This window comes from Lissotriton helveticus, chromosome 9 (genome assembly GCF_964261635.1).
Source record: "Lissotriton helveticus chromosome 9, aLisHel1.1, whole genome shotgun sequence".
Lineage (NCBI taxonomy): Eukaryota > Metazoa > Chordata > Amphibia > Caudata > Salamandridae > Lissotriton > Lissotriton helveticus.
The window spans coordinates 763,238,573-763,260,667 of NC_136070.1; positions in this window are offsets into that span (position 1 = coordinate 763,238,573).

Here is a 22,095-nt window from a genome sequence, read left to right on the forward strand (position 1 = left end):
TGATTCACAATGTTAATTGGATCGTGCCTCATGTTGAATAACTACTTTTTAAACCCTCACAGGGACCAAAATTGCCATTTTTACAGAGTTTTGCTTACTCAGAAGCTTCAATTTTGACCAATTTCAGGCACAGAAATGACTTTAAACACATTTATTTTAGTTGAAAAAGTAATAATTCACATCCAACAGCAATTTACAGCCAAAAGATTAAATGTTAAAATTTCATCGAAATTGACCATTTTGGGAACGTTCAACAGCTCCGCGGTCATCGTTTTTCGGCACAAAATTGAATTTTTGGACTGTACCTACAATGATTCAAAATGTCAATTGGATCGTGCCTCATGTTGAATAACCACTTTTTAAATTCTCACAGTGACCAAAATTGCCATTTTTACAGAGTTTTGCTTACTCAGAAGCTTCAATTTTGACCAATTTCAGGCACAGAAATGACTTTAAACACATTTATTTTAGTTGAAAAAGTAATAATTCACATCCAACATTAATTTACAGCCAAAAGATTCAATGTTAAAATTTCATCGAAATTGACCATTTTGGGAACGTTCAACAGCTCCGCGGTAATCGTTTTTCGGCAGAAAATTGATTTTTTGGACTGTACCTAAAATGATTCAAAATGTCAATTGGATCGTGCCTCATGTTGAATAACCACTTTTTAAACTCTCACAGTGACCAAAATTGCCATTTTTACAGAGTTTTGCTTACTCAGAAGCTTCAATTTTGACCAATTTCAGGCACAGAAATGACTTTAAACACATTTATTGTAGTTGAAAAAGTAATAATTCACATCCAACATTAATTTACAGCCAGAAGATTAAATGTTAAAATTTCATCGAAATTGACCTTTTTGGGAACGTTCAACAGCTCCGCAGTAATCGTTTTTCGGCAGAAAATTGATCTTTTGGACTGTACCTAAAATGATTCAAAATGTCGATTGGATCGTGCCTCATGTTGAATAACCACTTTTTAAACTCTCACGTGACCAAAATTGCCATTTTTACAGAGTTTTGCTTACTCAGAAGGTTCAATTTTTACAAATTTCAGGCACAGAAATGACTTTAAACACATTTATTTTAGTTAAAAAAGTAATAATTCACATCCAACATTAATTTACAGCCAAAAGATTCAATGTTAAAATTTCATCGAAATTGACCATTTTGGGAACGTTCGACAGCTCTGCGGTCATCGTTTTTCGGCAGAAAATTAATTTTTTGGACTGTACCTAAAATGATTCAAAATGTGGATTGGATCGTGCCTCATGTTGAATATCCACTTTTTAAACCCTCACAGGGAAAAAAATTGCCATTTTTACAGAGTTTTGCTTACTCAGAAGCTTTAATTTTGACCAATTTCACGCCCAGAAATTACTTTAAACACATTTTTTTTAGTTGATAAAGTAATAATTCACATCCAACGGCAATTTACAGCCAGAAGATTAAATGTTAAAATTTCATAGAAATTGACCATTTTGGGAACGTTCGACAGCTCCGCGGTCATCGTTTTTCGGAAGAAAATTGAATTTTTGGACTGTACCTACAATGATTCACAATGTCAATTGGATCGTGCTTCATGTTGAATACCACTTTTTAAACCCTCACAGGGACCAAAATTGCCATTTTTACAGAGTTTTGCTTACTCAGAAGCTTCAATTGTGACCAATTTCAGGCACAGAAATGACTTTAAACACATTTATTTTAATTGAAAAAGTAATAATTCACATCCAACATTAATTTACAGCCAAAAGATTCAATGTTAAAATTTCATCGAAATTGACCATTTTGGGAACGTTCGACAGCTCCGCGGTCATCGCTTTTCGGGAGAAAATTGATTTTTTGGACTGTACCTGAAATGATTCAAAATGTCAATTGGATCGTGCCTCATGTTGAATAACCACTTTTTAAACTCTCACAGTGACCAAAATTGCCATTTTTACAGAGTTTTGCTTACTCAGAAGCTTCAATTTTGGCCAATTTCAGGCACAGAAAGGACTTTAAACACATTTATTTTAGTTGAAAAAGTAATAATTCACATCCAACATTCATTTACAGCCAAAAGATTCAATGTTAAAATTTCATCGAAATTGACCATTTTGGGAATGTTCGACAGCTCCGCGGTCATCGTTTTTCGGGAGAAAATTGATTTTTTGGAATGTACCTAAAATGATTCAAAATGTCAATTGAATCGTGCCTCATGTTGAATAACCACTTTTTAAACCCTCACAGGGACCAAAATTTGAATTTTTACAGAGTTTTGCTTACTCAGTAGCTTTAATTATGACCAATTTCAGGCACAGAAATTACTTTAAACACATTTATTTTAGTTGATTAAGTAATAATTCACATCCAACAGCAATTTACAGCCAAAAGATTAAATGTTAAAATTTCATCGAAATTGACCATTTTTGGAACGTTCAACAGCTCCACGGTCATCGTTTTTAGGCAGAAAATTGAATTTTTGGACTGTACCTACAATGATTCAAAATGTCAATTGGATCGTGCCTCATGTTGAATAACCACTTTTTAAACCCTCACAGGGACCAAAATTGCCATTTTTACAGAGTTTTGCTTACTCAGAAGCTTCAATTTTGACCAATGTCAGGCACAGAAATGACTTTAAACACATTTATTTTAGTTGAAAAAGTAATAATTCACATCCAACATTAATTTACAGCCAAAAGATTCAATGTTAAAATTTCATCGAAATTGACCATTTTGGGAACATTCGACAGCTCTGCGGTCATCGTTTTTCGGCAGAAAATTAAATGTTTTGGACTGTACCTACAATGATTCAAAATGTCAATTGGATCGTGCCTCATGTTGAATAACCACTTTTTAAACTCTCACAGTGACCAAAATTGCCATTTTTACAGAGTTTTGCTTACTCAGAAGCTTCAATTTTGACCAATGTCAGGCACAGAAATGACTTTAAACACATTTATTTTAGTTGAAAAAGTAATAATTCACATCCAACATTAATTTACAGCCAAAAGATTTAATGTTAAAATTTCATCGAAATTGACCATTTTGAGAACGTTCGACAGCTCCGCGGTCATCGTTTTTCGGAAGAACATTGAATTTTTGGACTGTACCTACAATGAATCACAATGTCAATTGGATCGTGCCTCATGTTGAATAACCACTTTTAAAACCCTCACAGGGACCAAAATTGCCATTTTTACAGAGTTTTGCTTACTCAGAAGCTTCAATTTTGACCAATTTCAGGCACAGAAATGACTTTAAACACATTTATTTTAGTTGAAAAAGTAATATTTCACATCCAACATTAATTTACAGCCAAAAGATTCAATGTTAAAATTTCATCGAAATTGACAATTTTGGGAACGTTCGACAGCTCCGCGGTCATCGCTTTTCAGGAGAAAATTGATTTTTTGGACTGTACCTGAAATGATTCAAAATGTCAATTGGATCGTGCCTCATGTTGAATAACCACTTTTTAAACTCTCACAGTGACCAAAATTGCCATTTTTACAGAGTTTTGCTTACTCAGAAGCTTCAATTTTGGCCAATTTCAGGCACAGAAATGACTTTAAACACATTTATTTTAGTTGAAAAAGTAATAATTCACATCCAACATTCATTTACAGCCAAAAGATTTAATGTTAAAATTTCATCGAAATTGACCATTTTGGGAACGTTCGACAGCTCCGCGGTAATCGTTTTTCGGCAGAAAATTGATTTTTTGGACTGTACCTAAAATGATTCAAAATGTCAATTGGATCGTGCCTCATGTTGAATATCCACTTTTTAAACCCTCACAGGGAACAAAATTGCCATTTTCACAGAGTTTTGCTTACTCAGAAGCTTTAATTTTGACCCACCCAGGCACAGAAATGACTTTAAACACATTTATTTTAGTTGAAAAATTGATAATTCACATCCAACCGCAATTTACAGCCAAAAGATTAAATGTTAAAATTTCATCGAAATTGACCATTTTGGGAACGTTCGACAGCTCCGCGGTCATCGTTTTTCGGCAGAAAATTGATTTTTTGGGCTGTACCTACAATGATTCAAAATGTCAATTGGATCGTGAATCATGTTCAATAACCACTTTTTAAACCCTCACAGGGACCAAAATTGCCATTTTTACAGAGATTTGCTTACTCAGAAGCTTCAATTTTGACCAATTTCAGGCACAGAAATGACTTTAAACACATTTATTTTAGTTGAAAAAGTAATAATTCACATCCAACATTAATTTACAGCCAAAAGATTCAATGTTAAAATTTCATCGAAATTGACCATTTTGGGAACGTTCAACAGCTCCGCGGTAATCATTTTTCGGCAGAAAATTGATTTTTTGGACTGTACCTAAAATGATTCAAAATGTCAATTGGATCGTGCCTCATGTTGAATAACCACTTTTTAAACTCTCACAGTGACCAAAATTGCCATTTTTACAGAGTTTTGCTTACTCAGAAGCTTCAATTTTGACCAATTTCAGGCACAGAAATGACTTTAAACACATTTATTGTAGTTGAAAAAGTAATAATTCACATCCAACATTAATTTACAGCCAGAAGATTAAATGTTAAAATTTCATCGAAATTGACCATTTTGGGAACGTTCAACAGCTCCGCGGTAATCGTTTTTCGGCAGAAAATTGATCTTTTGGACTGTACCTAAAATGATTCAAAATGTCGATTGGATCGTGCCTCATGTTGAATAACCACTTTTTAAACTCTCACGTGACCAAAATTGCCATTTTTACAGAGTTTTGCTTACTCAGAAGGTTCAATTTTGACCAATTTCAGGCACAGAAATGACTTTAAACACATTTATTTTAGTTAAAAAAGTAATAATTCACATCCAACATTAATTTACAGCCAAAAGATTCAATGTTAAAATTTCATCGAAATTGACCATTTTGGGAACGTTCGACAGCTCTGCGGTCATCGTTTTTCGGCAGAAAATAAATTTTTTGGACTGTACCTAAAATGATTCAAAATGTCAATTGGATCGTGCCTCATGTTGAATATCCACTTTTTAAACCCTCACAGGGACCAAAATTGCCATTTTTACAGAGTTTTGCTTACTCAGAAGCTTCAATTGTGACCAATTTCAGGCACAGAAATGACTTTAAACACATTTATTTTAGTTGAAAAAGTAATAATTCACATCCAACATTAATTTACAGCCAAAAGATTCAATGTTAAAATTTCATCGAAATTGACCATTTTGGGAACGTTCAACAGCTCCGCGGTCATCGTTTTTCGGCAGAAAATTGAATTTTTGGACTGTACCTAAAATGATTCAAAATGTCAATTGGATCTTGCCTCACGTTGAATAACCACTTTTTAAACCCTCACAGGGACCAAAATTGCCATTTTTACAGAGTTTTGCTTACTCAGAAGCTTCAATTTTGACCAATGTCAGGCACAGAAATGACTTTAAACACATTTATTTTAGTTGAAAAAGTAATAATTCACATCCAACATTAATTTACAGCCAAAAGATTCAATGTTAACATTTCATCGAAATTGACCATTTTGGGAACGTTCGACAGCTCCGCGGAAATCGTTTTTCGGCAGAAAATTGATTTTTTGGACTGTACCTAAAATGATTCAAAATGTCAATTGGATCGTGCCTCATGTTGAATAACCACTTTTTAAACCCTCACAGTGACCAAAATTGCCATTTTTAAAGAGTTTTGCTTACTCAAAAGCTTTAATTTTGACAGATTTCACGCACAGAAACTACTTTAAACACATTTATTTTAGTTGAAAAAGTAATAATTCACATCCAACATGAATTTACAGCCAAAAGATTCAATGTTAAAATTTCATCAAAATTGACCATTTTGGGAACGTTCGACAGCTCCGCGGTAATCGTTTTTCGGCAGAAGATTGATTTTTTGGACTGTACCTAAAATGATTCAAAATGTCAATTGGATCGTGCCTCATGTTGAATAACCATTTTTTAAACTCTCACAGTGACCAAAATTGCCATTTTTACAGAGTTTTGCTTACTCAGAAGCTTCAATTTTGACCAATTTCAGGCACAGAAATGACTTTAAACACATTTATTGTAGTTGAAAAAGTAATAATTCACATCCAACATTAATTTACAGCCAAAAGATTCAATGTTAAAATTTCATCGAAATTGACAATTTTGGGAACGTTCGACAGCTCCGCGGTCATCGCTTTTCAGGAGAAAATTGATTTTTTGGACTGTACCTGAAATGATTCAAAATGTCAATTGGATCGTGCCTCATGTTGAATAACCACTTTTTAAACTCTCACAGTGACCAAAATTGCCATTTTTACAGAGTTTTGCTTACTCAGAAGCTTCAATTTTGGCCAATTTCAGGCACAGAAATGACTTTAAACACATTTATTTTAGTTGAAAAAGTAATAATTCACATCCAACATTCATTTACAGCCAAAAGATTTAATGTTAAAATTTCATCGAAATTGACCATTTTGGGAACGTTCGACAGCTCCGCGGTAATCGTTTTTCGGCAGAAAATTGATTTTTTGGACTGTACCTAAAATGATTCAAAATGTCAATTGGATCGTGCCTCATGTTGAATATCCACTTTTTAAACCCTCACAGGGAACAAAATTGCCATTTTCACAGAGTTTTGCTTACTCAGAAGCTTTAATTTTGACCCATCCCAGGCACAGAAATGACTTTAAACACATTTATTTTAGTTGAAAAATTGATAATTCACATCCAACCGCAATTTACAGCCAAAAGATTAAATGTTAAAATTTCATCGAAATTGACCATTTTGGGAACGTTCGACAGCTCCGCGGTCATCATTTTTCGGCAGAAAATTGATTTTTTGGGCTGTACCTACAATGATTCAAAATGTCAATTGGATCGTGAATCATGTTCAATAACCACTTTTTAAACCCTCACAGGGACCAAAATTGCCATTTTTACAGAGATTTGCTTACTCAGAAGCTTCAATTTTGACCAATTTCAGGCACAGAAATGACTTTAAACACATTTATTTTAGTTGAAAAAGTAATAATTCACATCCAACATTAATTTACAGCCAAAAGATTCAATGTTAAAATTTCATCGAAATTGACCATTTTGGGAACGTTCAACAGCTCCGCGGTAATCGTTTTTCGGCAGAAAATTGATTTTTTGGACTGTACCTAAAATGATTCAAAATGTCAATTGGATCGTGCCTCATGTTGAATAACCACTTTTTAAACTCTCACAGTGACCAAAATTGCCATTTTTACAGAGTTTTGCTTACTCAGAAGCTTCAATTTTGACCAATTTCAGGCACAGAATGACTTTAAACACATTTATTGTAGTTGAAAAAGTAATAATTCACATCCAACATTAATTTACAGCCAGAAGATTAAATGTTAAAATTTCATCGAAATTGACCATTTTGGGAACGTTCAACAGCTCCGCGGTAATCGTTTTTCGGCAGAAAATTGATCTTTTGGACTGTACCTAAAATGATTCAAAATGTCGATTGGATCGTGCCTCATGTTGAATAACCACTTTTTAAACTCTCACGTGACCAAAATTGCCATTTTTACAGAGTTTTGCTTACTCAGAAGGTTCAATTTTGACCAATTTCAGGCACAGAAATGACTTTAAACACATTTATTTTAGTTAAAAAATTAATAATTCACATCCAACATTAATTTACAGCCAAAAGATTCAATGTTAAAATTTCATCGAAATTGACCATTTTGGGAACGTTCGACAGCTCTGCGGTCATCGTTTTTCGGCAGAAAATAAATTTTTTGGACTGTACCTAAAATGATTCAAAATGTCAATTGGATCGTGCCTCATGTTGAATATCCACTTTTTAAACCCTCACAGGGACCAAAATTGCCATTTTTACAGAGTTTTGCTTACTCAGAAGCTTCAATTGTGACCAATTTCAGGCACAGAAATGACTTTAAACACATTTATTTTAGTTGAAAAAGTAATAATTCACATCCAACATTAATTTACAGCCAAAAGATTCAATGTTAAAATTTCATCGAAATTGACCATTTTGGGAACGTTCAACAGCTCCGCGGTCATCGTTTTTCGGCAGAAAATTGAATTTTTGGACTGTACCTAAAATGATTCAAAATGTCAATTGGATCTTGCCTCACGTTGAATAGCCACTTTTTAAACCCTCACAGGGACCAAAATTGCCATTTTTACAGAGTTTTGCTTACTCAGAAGCTTCAATTTTGACCAATGTCAGGCACAGAAATGACTTTAAACACATTTATTTTAGTTGAAAAAGTAATAATTCACATCCAACATTAATTTACAGCCAAAAGATTCAATGTTAACATTTCATCGAAATTGACCATTTTGGGAACGTTCGACAGCTCCGCGGTAATCGTTTTTCGGCAGAAAATTGATTTTTTGGACTGTACCTAAAATGATTCAAAATGTCAATTGGATCGTGCCTCATGTTGAATAACCACTTTTTAAACCCTCACAGTGACCAAAATTGCCATTTTTACAGAGTTTGGCTTACTCAAAAGCTTTAATTTTGACCGATTTCACGCACAGAAACTACTTTAAACACATTTATTTTAGTTGAAAAAGTAATAATTCACATCCAACATGAATTTACAGCCAAAAGATTCAATGTTAAAATTTCATCAAAATTGACCATTTTGGGAACGTTCGACAGCTCCGCGGTAATCGTTTTTCGGCAGAAGATTGATTTTTTGGACTGTACCTAAAATGATTCAAAATGTCAATTGGATCGTGCCTCATGTTGAATAACCATTTTTTAAACTCTCACAGTGACCAAAATTGCCATTTTTACAGAGTTTTGCTTACTCAGAAGCTTCAATTTTGACCAATTTCAGGCACAGAAATGACTTTAAACACATTTATTGTAGTTGAAAAAGTAATAATTCACATCCAACATTAATTTACAGCCAAAAGATTCAATGTTAAAATTTCATCGAAATTGACCATTTTGGGAACGTTCGACAGCTCTGCGGTCATCGTTTTTCGGCAGAAAATTAATTTTTGGGACTGTACCTAAAATGATTCAAAATGTCAATTGGATCGTGCCTCATGTTGAATATCCACTTTTTAAACCCTCACAGGGAACAAAATTGCCATTTTTACAGAGTTTTGCTTACTCAGAAGCTTTAATTTTGACCCATCCCAGGCACAGAAATGACTTTAAACACATTTATTTTAGTTGAAAATTGATAATTCACATCCAACCGCAATTTACAGCCAAAAGATTAAATGTTAAAATTTCATCGAAATTGACCATTTTGGGAACGTTCGACAGCTCCGCGGTAATCGTGTTTTCGGCAGAAAATTGATTTTTTGGACTGTACCTAAAATGATTCAAAATGTCAATTGGATCGTGCCTCATGTCGAATAACCACTTTTTAAACCCTCACAGGGACCAAAATTGCCATTTTTACAGAGTTTTGCTTACTCAGAAGCTTCAATTTTGACCAATTTCAGGCACAGAAATGACTTTAAAAACATTTATTTTAGTTGAAAAAGTAATAATTCACATCCAACATTAATTTACAGCCAAAAGATTCAATGTTAAAATTTCATAGAAATTGACCATTTTGGGAACGTTCGACAGCTCCGCGGTCATCGTTTTTTGGCAGAAAATTGATTTTTTGGGCTGTACCTACAATGATTCAAAATGTCATTTGGATTGTGAATCATGTTGAATAACCACTTTTTAAACCCTCACAGGGACCAAAATTGCAATTTTTACAGAGTTTTGCTTACTCAGAAGCTTCAATTTTGACCAATTTCAGGCACAGAAATGACTTTAAAAACATTTATTTTAGTTGAAAAAGTAATAATTCACATCCAACATTAATTTACAGCCAAAAGATTCAATGTTAAAATTTCATAGAAATTGACCATTTTGGGAACGTTCGACAGCTCCGCGGTCATCGTTTTTCGGCAGAAAATTGATTTTTTGGACTGTACCTAAAATGATTCAAAATGTCAATTGGATCGTGCCTCATGTTGAATAACCATTTTTTAAACTCTCACAGGGAACAAAATTGCCATTTTCACAGAGTTTTGCTTACTCAGAAGCTTTAATTTTGACCCATCCCAGGCACAGAAATGACTTTAAACACATTTATTTTAGTTGAAAAAGTAATAATTCACATCCAACATTAATTTACAGCCAAAAGATTCAATGTTAAAATTTCATCGAAATTGACCATTTTGGGAACATTCGACAGCTCTGCGGTCATCGTTTTTCGGCAGAAAATTAAATGTTTTGGACTGTACCTACAATGATTCAAAATGTCAATTGGATCGTGCCTCATGTTGAATAACCACTTTTTAAACTCTCACAGTGACCAAAATTGCCATTTTCACAGAGTTTTGCTTACTCAGAAGCTTCAATTTTGACCAATGTCAGGCACAGAAATGACTTTAAACACATTTATTTTAGTTGAAAAAGTAATAATTCACATCCAACATTAATTTACAGCCAAAAGATTCAATGTTAAAATTTCATCGAAATTGACCATTTTGGGAACGTTCGACAGCTCCGCGGTCATCGCTTTTCGGGAGAAAATTGATTTTTTGGACTGTACCTGAAATGATTCAAAATGTCAATTGGATCGTGCCTCATGTTGAATAACCACTTTTTAAACCCTCACAGGGACCAAAATTGCCATTTTTACAGAGTTTTGCTTACTCAGAAGCTTCAATTGTGACCAATTTCAGGCACAGAAATGACTTTAAACACATTTATTTTAGTTGAAAAAGTAATAATTCACATCCAACATTAATTTACAGCCAAAAGATTCAATGTTAAAATTTCATCGAAATTGACCATTTTGGGAACGTTCGACAGCTCCGCGGTCATCGCTTTTCGGGAGAAAATTGATTTTTTGGACTGTACCTGAAATGATTCAAAATGTCAATTGGATCGTGCCTCATGTTGAATAACCACTTTTTAAACTCTCACAGTGACCAAAATTGCCATTTTTAGAGAGTTTTGCTTACTCAGAAGCTTCAATTTTGGCCAATTTCAGGCACAGAAAGGACTTTAAACACATTTATTTTAGTTGAAAAAGTAATAATTCACATCCAACATTCATTTACAGCCAAAAGATTCAATGTTAAAATTTCATCGAAATTGACCATTTTGGGAATGTTCGACAGCTCCGCGGTCATCGTTTTTCGGGAGAAAATTGATTTTTTGGAATGTACCTAAAATGATTCAAAATGTCAATTGAATCGTGCCTCATGTTGAATAACCACTTTTTAAACCCTCACAGGGACCAAAATTGGAATTTTTACAGAGTTTTGCTTAATCAGTAGCTTTAATTATGACCAATTTCACGCACAGAAATTACTTTAAACACATTTATTTTAGTTGATTAAGTAATAATTCACATCCAACAGCAATTTACAGCCAAAAGATTAAATGTTAAAATTTCATCGAAATTGACCATTTTTGGAACGTTCAACAGCTCCACGGTCATCGTTTTTAGGCAGAAAATTGAATTTTTGGACTGTACCTACAATGATTCAAAATGTCAATTGGATCGTGCCTCATGTTGAATAACCACTTTTTAAACCCTCACAGGGACCAAAATTGCCATTTTTACAGAGTTTTGCTTACTCAGAAGCTTCAATTTTGACCAATGTCAGGCACAGAAATGAGTTTAAACACATTTATTTTAGTTGAAAAAGTAATAATTCACATCCAACATTAATTTACAGCCAAAAGATTCAATGTTAAAATTTCATCGAAATTGACCATTTTGGGAACATTCGACAGCTCTGCGGTCATCGTTTTTCGGCAGAAAATTAAATGTTTTGGACTGTACCTACAATGATTCAAAATGTCAATTGGATCGTGCCTCATGTTGAATAACCACTTTTTAAACTCTCACAGTGACCAAAATTGCCATTTTTACAGAGTTTTGCTTACTCAGAAGCTTCAATTTTGACCAATGTCAGGCACAGAAATGACTTTAAACACATTTATTTTAGTTGAAAAAGTAATAATTCACATCCAACATTAATTTACAGCCAAAAGATTCAATGTTAAAATTTCATCTAAATTGACCATTTTGGGAACGTTCGACAGCTCCGCGGTCATCGTTTTTCGGAAGAAAATTGAATTTTTGGACTGTACCTACAATGAATCACAATGTCAATTAGATCGTGCCTCATGTTGAATAACCACTTTTTAAACCCTCACAGGGACCAAAATTGCCATTTTTACAGAGTTTTGCTTACTCAGAGCTTCAATTTTGACCAATTTCAGGCACAGAAATGACTTTAAACACATTTTTTTTTAGTTGATAAAGTAATAATTCACATCCAACAGCAATTCACAGCCAAAAGATTAAATGTTAAAATTTCATCAAAATTGACCATTTTGGGAACGTTCGACAGCTCCGCGGTCATCGTTTTTCGGAAGAAAATTGAATTTTTGGACTGTACCTACAATGAATCACAATGTCAATTGGATCGTGCCTCATGTTGAATAACCACTTTTTAAACCCTCACAGGGACCAAAATTGCCATTTTTACAGAGTTTTGCTTACTCAGAAGCTTCAATTTTGACCAATTTCAGGCACAGAAATGACTTTAAACACATTTATTTTAGTTGAAAAAGTAATAATTCACATCCAACATTAATTTACAGCCAAAAGATTCAATGTTAAAATTTCATCTAAATTGACAATTTTGGGAACGTTCGACAGCTCCGCGGTCATCGCTTTTCAGGAGAAAATTTATGTTTTGGACTGTACCTGAAATGATTAAAAATGTCAATTGGATCGTGCCTCATGTTGAATAACCACTTTTTAAACTCTCACAGTGACCAAAATTGCCATTTTTACAGAGTTTTGCTTACTCAGAAGCTTCAATTTTGGCCAATTTCAGGCACAGAAATGACTTTAAACACATTTATTTTAGTTGAAAAAGTAATAATTCACATCCAACATTCATTTACAGCCAAAAGATTTAATGTTAAAATTTCATCGAAATTGACCATTTTGGGAACGTTCGACAGCTCCGCGGTAATCGTTTTTCGGCAGAAAATTGATTTTTTGGACTGTACCTAAAATGATTCAAAATGTCAATTGGATCGTGCCTCATGTTGAATATCCACTTTTTAAACCCTCACAGGGAACAAAATTGCCATTTTCACAGAGTTTTGCTTACTCAGAAGCTTTAATTTTGACCCATCCCAGGCACAGAAATGACTTTAAACACATTTATTTTAGTTGAAAAATTGATAATTCACATCCAACCGCAATTTACAGCCAAAAGATTAAATGTTAAAATTTCATCGAAATTGACCATTTTGGGAACGTTCGACAGCTCCGCGGTCATCGTTTTTCGGCAGAAAATTGATTTTTTGGGCTGTACCTACAATGATTCAAAATGTCAATTGGATCGTGAATCATGTTCAATAACCACTTTTTAAACCCTCACAGGGACCAAAATTGCCATTTTTACAGAGTTTTGCTTACTCAGAAGCTTCAATTTTGACCAATTTCAGGCACAGAAATGACTTTAAACACATTTATTTTAGTTGAAAAAGTAATAATTCACATCCAACATTAATTTACAGCCAAAAGATTCAATGTTAAAATTTCATCGAAATTGACCATTTTGGGAACGTTCAACAGCTCCGCGGTAATCGTTTTTCGGCAGAAAATTGATCTTTTGGACTGTACCTAAAATGATTCAAAATGTCGATTGGATCGTGCCTCATGTTGAATAACCACTTTTTAAACTCTCACGTGACCAAAATTGCCATTTTTACAGAGTTTTGCTTACTCAGAAGGTTCAATTTTGACCAATTTCAGGCACAGAAATGACTTTAAACACATTTATTTTAGTTAAAAAAGTAATAATTCACATCCAACATTAATTTACAGCCAAAAGATTCAATGTTAAAATTTCATCGAAATTGACCATTTTGGGAACGTTAGACAGCTCTGCGGTCATCGTTTTTCGGCAGAAAATTAATTTTTTGGACTGTACCTAAAATGATTCAAAATGTCAATTGGATCGTGCCTCATGTTGAATATCCACTTTTTAAACCCTCACAGGGAACAATTTTGGAATTTTTACAGAGTTTTGCTTACTCAGTAGCATTAATTATGACCAATTTCACGCACAGAAATTACTTTAAACACATTTATTTTAGTTGATAAAGTAATAATTCACATCCAACAGCAATTTACAGCCAAAATATTAAATGTTAAAATTTCATCGAAATTGACCATTTTGGGAACGTTCAACAGCTCCGCGGTCATCGTTTTTCGGCAGAAAATTGAATTTTTGGACTGTACCTAAAATGATTCAAAATGTCAATTGCATCTTGCCTCACGTTGAATAACCACTTTTTAAACCCTCACAGGGACCAAAATTGCCATTTTTACAGAGTTTTGCTTACTCAGAAGCTTCAATTTTGACCAATGTCAGGCACAGAAATGACTTTAAACACATTTATTTTAGTTGAAAAAGTAATAATTCACATCCAACATTAATTTACAGCCAAAAGATTAAATGTTAAAATTTCATCGAAATTGACCATTTTGGGAACGTTCGACAGCTCCGCGGTAATCGTTTTTCGGCAGAAAATTTATTTTTTGGACTGTACCTAAAATGATTCAAAATGTCAATTGGATCGTGCCTCATGTCGAATAACCACTTTTTAAACCCTCACAGGGACCAAAATTGCCATTTTTACAGAGTTTTGCTTACTCAGAAGCTTCAATTTTGACCAATTTCAGGCACAGAAATGACTTTAAAAACATTTATTTTAGTTGAAAAAGTAATAATTCACATCCAACATTAATTTACAGCCAAAAGATTCAATGTTAAAATTTCATAGAAATTGACCATTTTGGGAACGTTCGACAGCTCCGCGGTCATCGTTTTTTGGCAGAAAATTGATTTTTTGGGATGTACCTACAATGATTCAAAATGTCATTTGGATTGTGAATCATGTTGAATAACCACTTTTTAAACCCTCACAGGGAACAAAATTGCCATTTTTACAGAGTTTTGCTTACTCAGAAGCTTCAATTTTGACCAATTTCAGGCACAGAAATGACTTTAAAAACATTTATTTTAGTTGAAAAAGTAATAATTCACATCCAACATTAATTTACAGCCAAAAGATTCAATGTTAAAATTTCATAGAAATTGACCATTTTGGGAACGTTCGACAACTCCGCGGTCATCGTTTTTCGGCAGAAAATTGATTTTTTGGACTGTACCTAAAATGATTCAAAATGTCAATTGGATCGTGCCTCATGTTGAATAACCACTTTTTAAACTCTCACAGTGACTAAAATTGCCATTTTTACAGAGTTTTGCTTACTCAGAAGCTTCAATTTTGACCAATTTCAGGCACAGAAATTACTTTAAACACATTTATTTTAGTTGATAAAGTAATAATTCACATCCAACAGCAATTTACAGCCAAAAGATTAAATGTTAAAATTTCATCTAAATTGACCATTTTGGGAACGTTCGACAGCTCCGCGGTAATCGTTTTTCGGCAGAAAATTGAATTTTTGGACTGTACCTACAATGATTCAAAATGTTTATTGGATCGTGCCTCATGTTGAATAACCACTTTTTAACCCCTCACAGGGACCAAAATTGCCATTTTTACAGAGTTTTGCTTACTCAGAAGCTTCAATTTTGACCAATTTCAGGCACAGAAATGACTTTAAACACATTTATTTTAGTTGAAAAAGTAATAATTCACATCCAACATTAATTTACAGCCAAAAGATTCAATGTTAAAATTTCATCGAAATTGACCATTTTGGGAACATTCGACAGCTCTGCGGTCCTCGTTTTTCGGCAGAAAATTAAATGTTTTGGACTGTACCTACAATGATTCAAAATGTCAATTGGATCGTGCCTCATGTTGAATAACCACTTTTTAAACTCTCACAGTGACCAAAATTGCCATTTTTACAGAGTTTTGCTTACTCAGAAGCTTCAATTTTGACCAATGTCAGGCACAGAAATGACTTTAAACACATTTATTTTAGTTGAAAAAGTAATAATTCACATCCAACATTAATTTACAGCCAAAAGATTCAATGTTAAAATTTCATCGAAATTGACCATTTTGGGAACGTTCGACAGCTCCGCGGTCATCGTTTTTAGGCAGAAAATTGATTTTTTTGGACTGTACCTAAAATGATTCAAAATGTCAATAAGATCGTGCCTCATGTTGAATAACCACTTTTTAAACCCTCACAGGGACCAAAATTGCCATTTTTACAGAGTTTTGCTTACTCAGAAGCTTCAATTTTGACCAATTTCAGGCACAGAAATGACTTTAAATACATTTTTTTTGTTGATAAAGTAATAATTCACATCCAACAGCAATTCACAGCCAAAAGATTAAATGTTAAAATTTCATCAAAATTGACCATTTTGGGAACGTTCGACAGCTCCGCGGTCATCGTTTTTCGGAAGAAAATTGAATTTTTGGACTGTACCTGCAATGAATCACAATGTCAATTGGATCGTGCCTCATGTTGAATAACCACTTTTTAAACCCTCACAGGGACCAAAATTGCCATTTTTACAGAGTTTTGCTTACTCAGAAGCTTCAATTTTGACCAATTTCAGGCACAGAAATGACTTTAAACACATTTATTTTAGTTGAAAAAGTAATAATTCACATCCAACATTAATTACAGCCAAAAGATTCAATGTTAAAATTTCATCGAAATTGACCATTTTGGGAACGTTCGACAGCTCCGCGGTCATCGCTTTTCGGGAGAAAATTGATTTTTTGGACTGTACCTGAAATGATTCAAAATGTCAATTGGATCGTGCCTCGTGTTGAATATCCACTTTTTAAACCCTCACAGGGAAAAAAATTGCCATTTTTACAGAGTTTTGCTTACTCAGAAGCTTTAATTTTGACCAATTTCACGCCCAGAAATTACTTTAAACACATTTTTTTTAGTTGATAAAGTAATAATTCACATCCAACAGCAATTTACAGCCAGAAGATTAAATGTTTAAAATTTCATCGAAATTGACCATTTTGGGAACGTTCGACAGCTCCGCGGTCATCATTTTTCGGAAGAAAATTTAATTTTTGGACTGTACCTACAATGATTCACAATGTTAATTGGATCGTGCCTCATGTTGAATAACTACTTTTTAAACCCTCACAGGGACCAAAATTGCCATTTTTACAGAGTTTTGCTTACTCAGAAGCTTCAATTTTGACCAATTTCAGGCACAGAAATGACTTTAAACACATTTATTTTAGTTGAAAAAGTAATAATTCACATCCAACAGCAATTTACAGCCAAAAGATTAAATGTTAAAATTTCATCGAAATTGACCATTTTGGGAACGTTCAACAGCTCCGCGGTCATCGTTTTTCGGCACAAAATTGAATTTTTGGACTGTACCTACAATGATTCAAAATGTCAATTGGATCGTGCCTCATGTTGAATAGCCACTTTTTAAATTCTCACAGTGACCAAAATTGCCATTTTTACAGAGTTTTGCTTACTCAGAAGCTTCAATTTTGACCAATTTCAGGCACAGAAATGACTTTAAACACATTTATTTTAGTTGAAAAAGTAATAATTCACATCCAACATTAATTTACAGCCAAAAGATTCAATGTTAAAATTTCATCGAAATTGACCATTTTGGGAACGTTCAACAGCTCCGCGGTAATCGTTTTTCGGCAGAAAATTGATTTTTTGGACTGTACCTAAAATGATTCAAAATGTCAATTGGATCGTGCCTCATGTTGAATAACCACTTTTTAAACTCTCACAGTGACCAAAATTGCCATTTTTACAGAGTTTTGCTTACTCAGAAGCTTCAATTTTGACCAATTTCAGGCACATAAATGACTTTAAACACATTTATTGTAGTTGAAAAAGTAATAATTCACATCCAACATTAATTTACAGCCAGAAGATTAAATGTTAAAATTTCATCGAAATTGACCTTTTTGGGAACGTTCAACAGCTCCGCAGTAATCGTTTTTCGGCAGAAAATTGATCTTTTGGACTGTACCTAAAATGATTCAAAATGTCGATTGGATCGTGCCTCATGTTGAATAACCACTTTTTAAACTCTCACGTGACCAAAATTGCCATTTTTACAGAGTTTTGCTTACTCAGAAGCTTCAATTTTGACCAATTTCAGGCACAGAAATGACTTTAAATACATTTTTTGTTGATAAAGTAATAATTCACATCCAACAGCAATTCACAGCCAAAAGATTAAATGTTAAAATTTCATCAAAATTGACCATTTTGGGAACGTTCGACAGCTCCGCGGTCATCGTTTTTCGGAAGAAAATTGAATTTTTGGACTGTACCTGCAATGAATCACAATGTCAATTGGATCGTGCCTCATGTTGAATAACCACTTTTTAAACCCTCACAGGGACCAAAATTGCCATTTTTACAGAGTTTTGCTTACTCAGAAGCTTCAATTTTGACCAATTTCAGGCACAGAAATGACTTTAAACACATTTATTTTAGTTGAAAAAGTAATAATTCACATCCAACATTAATTACAGCCAAAAGATTCAATGTTAAAATTTCATCGAAATTGACCATTTTGGGAACGTTCGACAGCTCCGCGGTCATCGCTTTTCGGGAGAAAATTGATTTTTTGGACTGTACCTGAAATGATTCAAAATGTCAATTGGATCGTGCCTCGTGTTGAATATCCACTTTTTAAACCCTCACAGGGAAAAAAATTGCCATTTTTACAGAGTTTTGCTTACTCAGAAGCTTTAATTTTGACCAATTTCACGCCCAGAAATTACTTTAAACACATTTTTTTTAGTTGATAAAGTAATAATTCACATCCAACAGCAATTTACAGCCAGAAGATTAAATGTTTAAAATTTCATCGAAATTGACCATTTTGGGAACGTTCGACAGCTCCTCGGTCATCGTTTTTCGGAAGAAAATTTAATTTTTGGACTGTACCTACAATGATTCACAATGTTAATTGGATCGTGCCTCATGTTGAATAACCACTTTTTAAATTCTCACAGTGACCAAAATTGCCATTTTTACAGAGTTTTGCTTACTCAGAAGCTTCAATTTTGACCAATTTCAGGCACAGAAATGACTTTAAACACATTTATTTTAGTTGAAAAAGTAATAATTCACATCCAACATTAATTTACAGCCAAAAGATTCAATGTTAAAATTTCATCGAAATTGACCATTTTGGGAACGTTCAACAGCTCCGCGGTAATCGTTTTTCGGCAGAAAATTGATTTTTTGGACTGTACCTAAAATGATTCAAAATGTCAATTGGATCGTGCCTCATGTTGAATAACCACTTTTTAAACTCTCACAGTGACCAAAATTGCCATTTTTACAGAGTTTTGCTTACTCAGAAGCTTCAATTTTGACCAATTTCAGGCACAGAAATGACTTTAAACACATTTATTGTAGTTGAAAAAGTAATAATTCACATCCAACATTAATTTACAGCCAGAAGATTAAATGTTAAAATTTCATCGAAATTGACCTTTTTGGGAACGTTCAACAGCTCCGCAGTAATCGTTTTTCGGCAGAAAATTGATCTTTTGGACTGTACCTAAAATGATTCAAAATGTCGATTGGATCGTGCCTCATGTTGAATAACCACTTTTTAAACTCTCACGTGACCAAAATTGCCATTTTTACAGAGTTTTGCTTACTCAGAAGGTTCAATTTTTACAAATTTCAGGCACAGAAATGACTTTAAACACATTTATTTTAGTTAAAAAAGTAATAATTCACATCCAACATTAATTTACAGCCAAAAGATTCAATGTTAAAATTTCATCGAAATTGACCATTTTGGGAACGTTCGACAGCTCTGCGGTCATCGTTTTTCGGCAGAAAATTAATTTTTTGGACTGTACCTAAAATGATTCAAAATGTGGATTGGATCGTGCCTCATGTTGAATATCCACTTTTTAAACCCTCACAGGGAAAAAAATTGCCATTTTTACAGAGTTTTGCTTACTCAGAAGCTTTAATTTTGACCAATTTCACGCCCAGAAATTACTTTAAACACATTTTTTTTAGTTGATAAAGTAATAATTCACATCCAACGGCAATTTACAGCCAGAAGATTAAATGTTAAAATTTCATAGAAATTGACCATTTTGGGAACGTTCGACAGCTCCGCGGTCATCGTTTTTCGGAAGAAAATTGAATTTTTGGACTGTACCTACAATGATTCACAATGTCAATTGGATCGTGCTTCATGTTGAATACCACTTTTTAAACCCTCACAGGGACCAAAATTGCCATTTTTACAGAGTTTTGCTTACTCAGAAGCTTCAATTGTGACCAATTTCAGGCACAGAAATGACTTTAAACACATTTATTTTAGTTGAAAAAGTAATAATTCACATCCAACATTAATTTACAGCCAAAAGATTCAATGTTAAAATTTCATCGAAATTGACCATTTTGGGAACGTTCGACAGCTCCGCGGTCATCGCTTTTCGGGAGAAAATTGATTTTTTGGACTGTACCTGAAATGATTCAAAATGTCAATTGGATCGTGCCTCATGTTGAATAACCACTTTTTAAACTCTCACAGTGACCAAAATTGCCATTTTTACAGAGTTTTGCTTACTCAGAAGCTTCAATTTTGGCCAATTTCAGGCACAGAAAGGACTTTAAACACATTTATTTTAGTTGAAAAAGTAATAATTCACATCCAACATTCATTTACAGCCAAAAGATTCAATGTTAAAATTTCATCGAAATTGACCATTTTGGGAATGTTCGACAGCTCCGCGGTCATCGTTTTTCGGGAGAAAATTGATTTTTTGGAATGTACCTAAAATGATTCAAAATGTCAATTGAATCGTGCCTCATGTTGAATAACCACTTTTTAAACCCTCACAGGGACCAAAATTTGAATTTTTACAGAGTTTTGCTTACTCAGTAGCTTTAATTATGACCAATTTCAGGCACAGAAATTACTTTAAACACATTTATTTTAGTTGATTAAGTAATAATTCACATCCAACAGCAATTTACAGCCAAAAGATTAAATGTTAAAATTTCATCGAAATTGACCATTTTTGGAACGTTCAACAGCTCCACGGTCATCGTTTTTAGGCAGAAAATTGAATTTTTGGACTGTACCTACAATGATTCAAAATGTCAATTGGATCGTGCCTCATGTTGAATAACCACTTTTTAAACCCTCACAGGGACCAAAATTGCCATTTTTACAGAGTTTTGCTTACTCAGAAGCTTCAATTTTGACCAATGTCAGGCACAGAAATGACTTTAAACACATTTATTTTAGTTGAAAAAGTAATAATTCACATCCAACATTAATTTACAGCCAAAAGATTCAATGTTAAAATTTCATCGAAATTGACCATTTTGGGAACATTCGACAGCTCTGCGGTCATCGTTTTTCGGCAGAAAATTAAATGTTTTGGACTGTACCTACAATGATTCAAAATGTCAATTGGATCGTGCCTCATGTTGAATAACCACTTTTTAAACTCTCACAGTGACCAAAATTGCCATTTTTACAGAGTTTTGCTTACTCAGAAGCTTCAATTTTGACCAATGTCAGGCACAGAAATGACTTTAAACACATTTATTTTAGTTGAAAAAGTAATAATTCACATCCAACATTAATTTACAGCCAAAAGATTTAATGTTAAAATTTCATCGAAATTGACCATTTTGGGAATGTTCGACAGCTCCGCGGTCATCGTTTTTCGGGAGAAAATTGATTTTTTGGAATGTACCTAAAATGATTCAAAATGTCAATTGAATCGTGCCTCATGTTGAATAACCACTTTTTAAACCCTCACAGGGACCAAAATTTGAATTTTTACAGAGTTTTGCTTACTCAGTAGCTTTAATTATGACCAATTTCAGGCACAGAAATTACTTTAAACACATTTATTTTAGTTGATTAAGTAATAATTCACATCCAACAGCAATTTACAGCCAAAAGATTAAATGTTAAAATTTCATCGAAATTGACCATTTTTGGAACGTTCAACAGCTCCACGGTCATCGTTTTTAGGCAGAAAATTGAATTTTTGGACTGTACCTACAATGATTCAAAATGTCAATTGGAT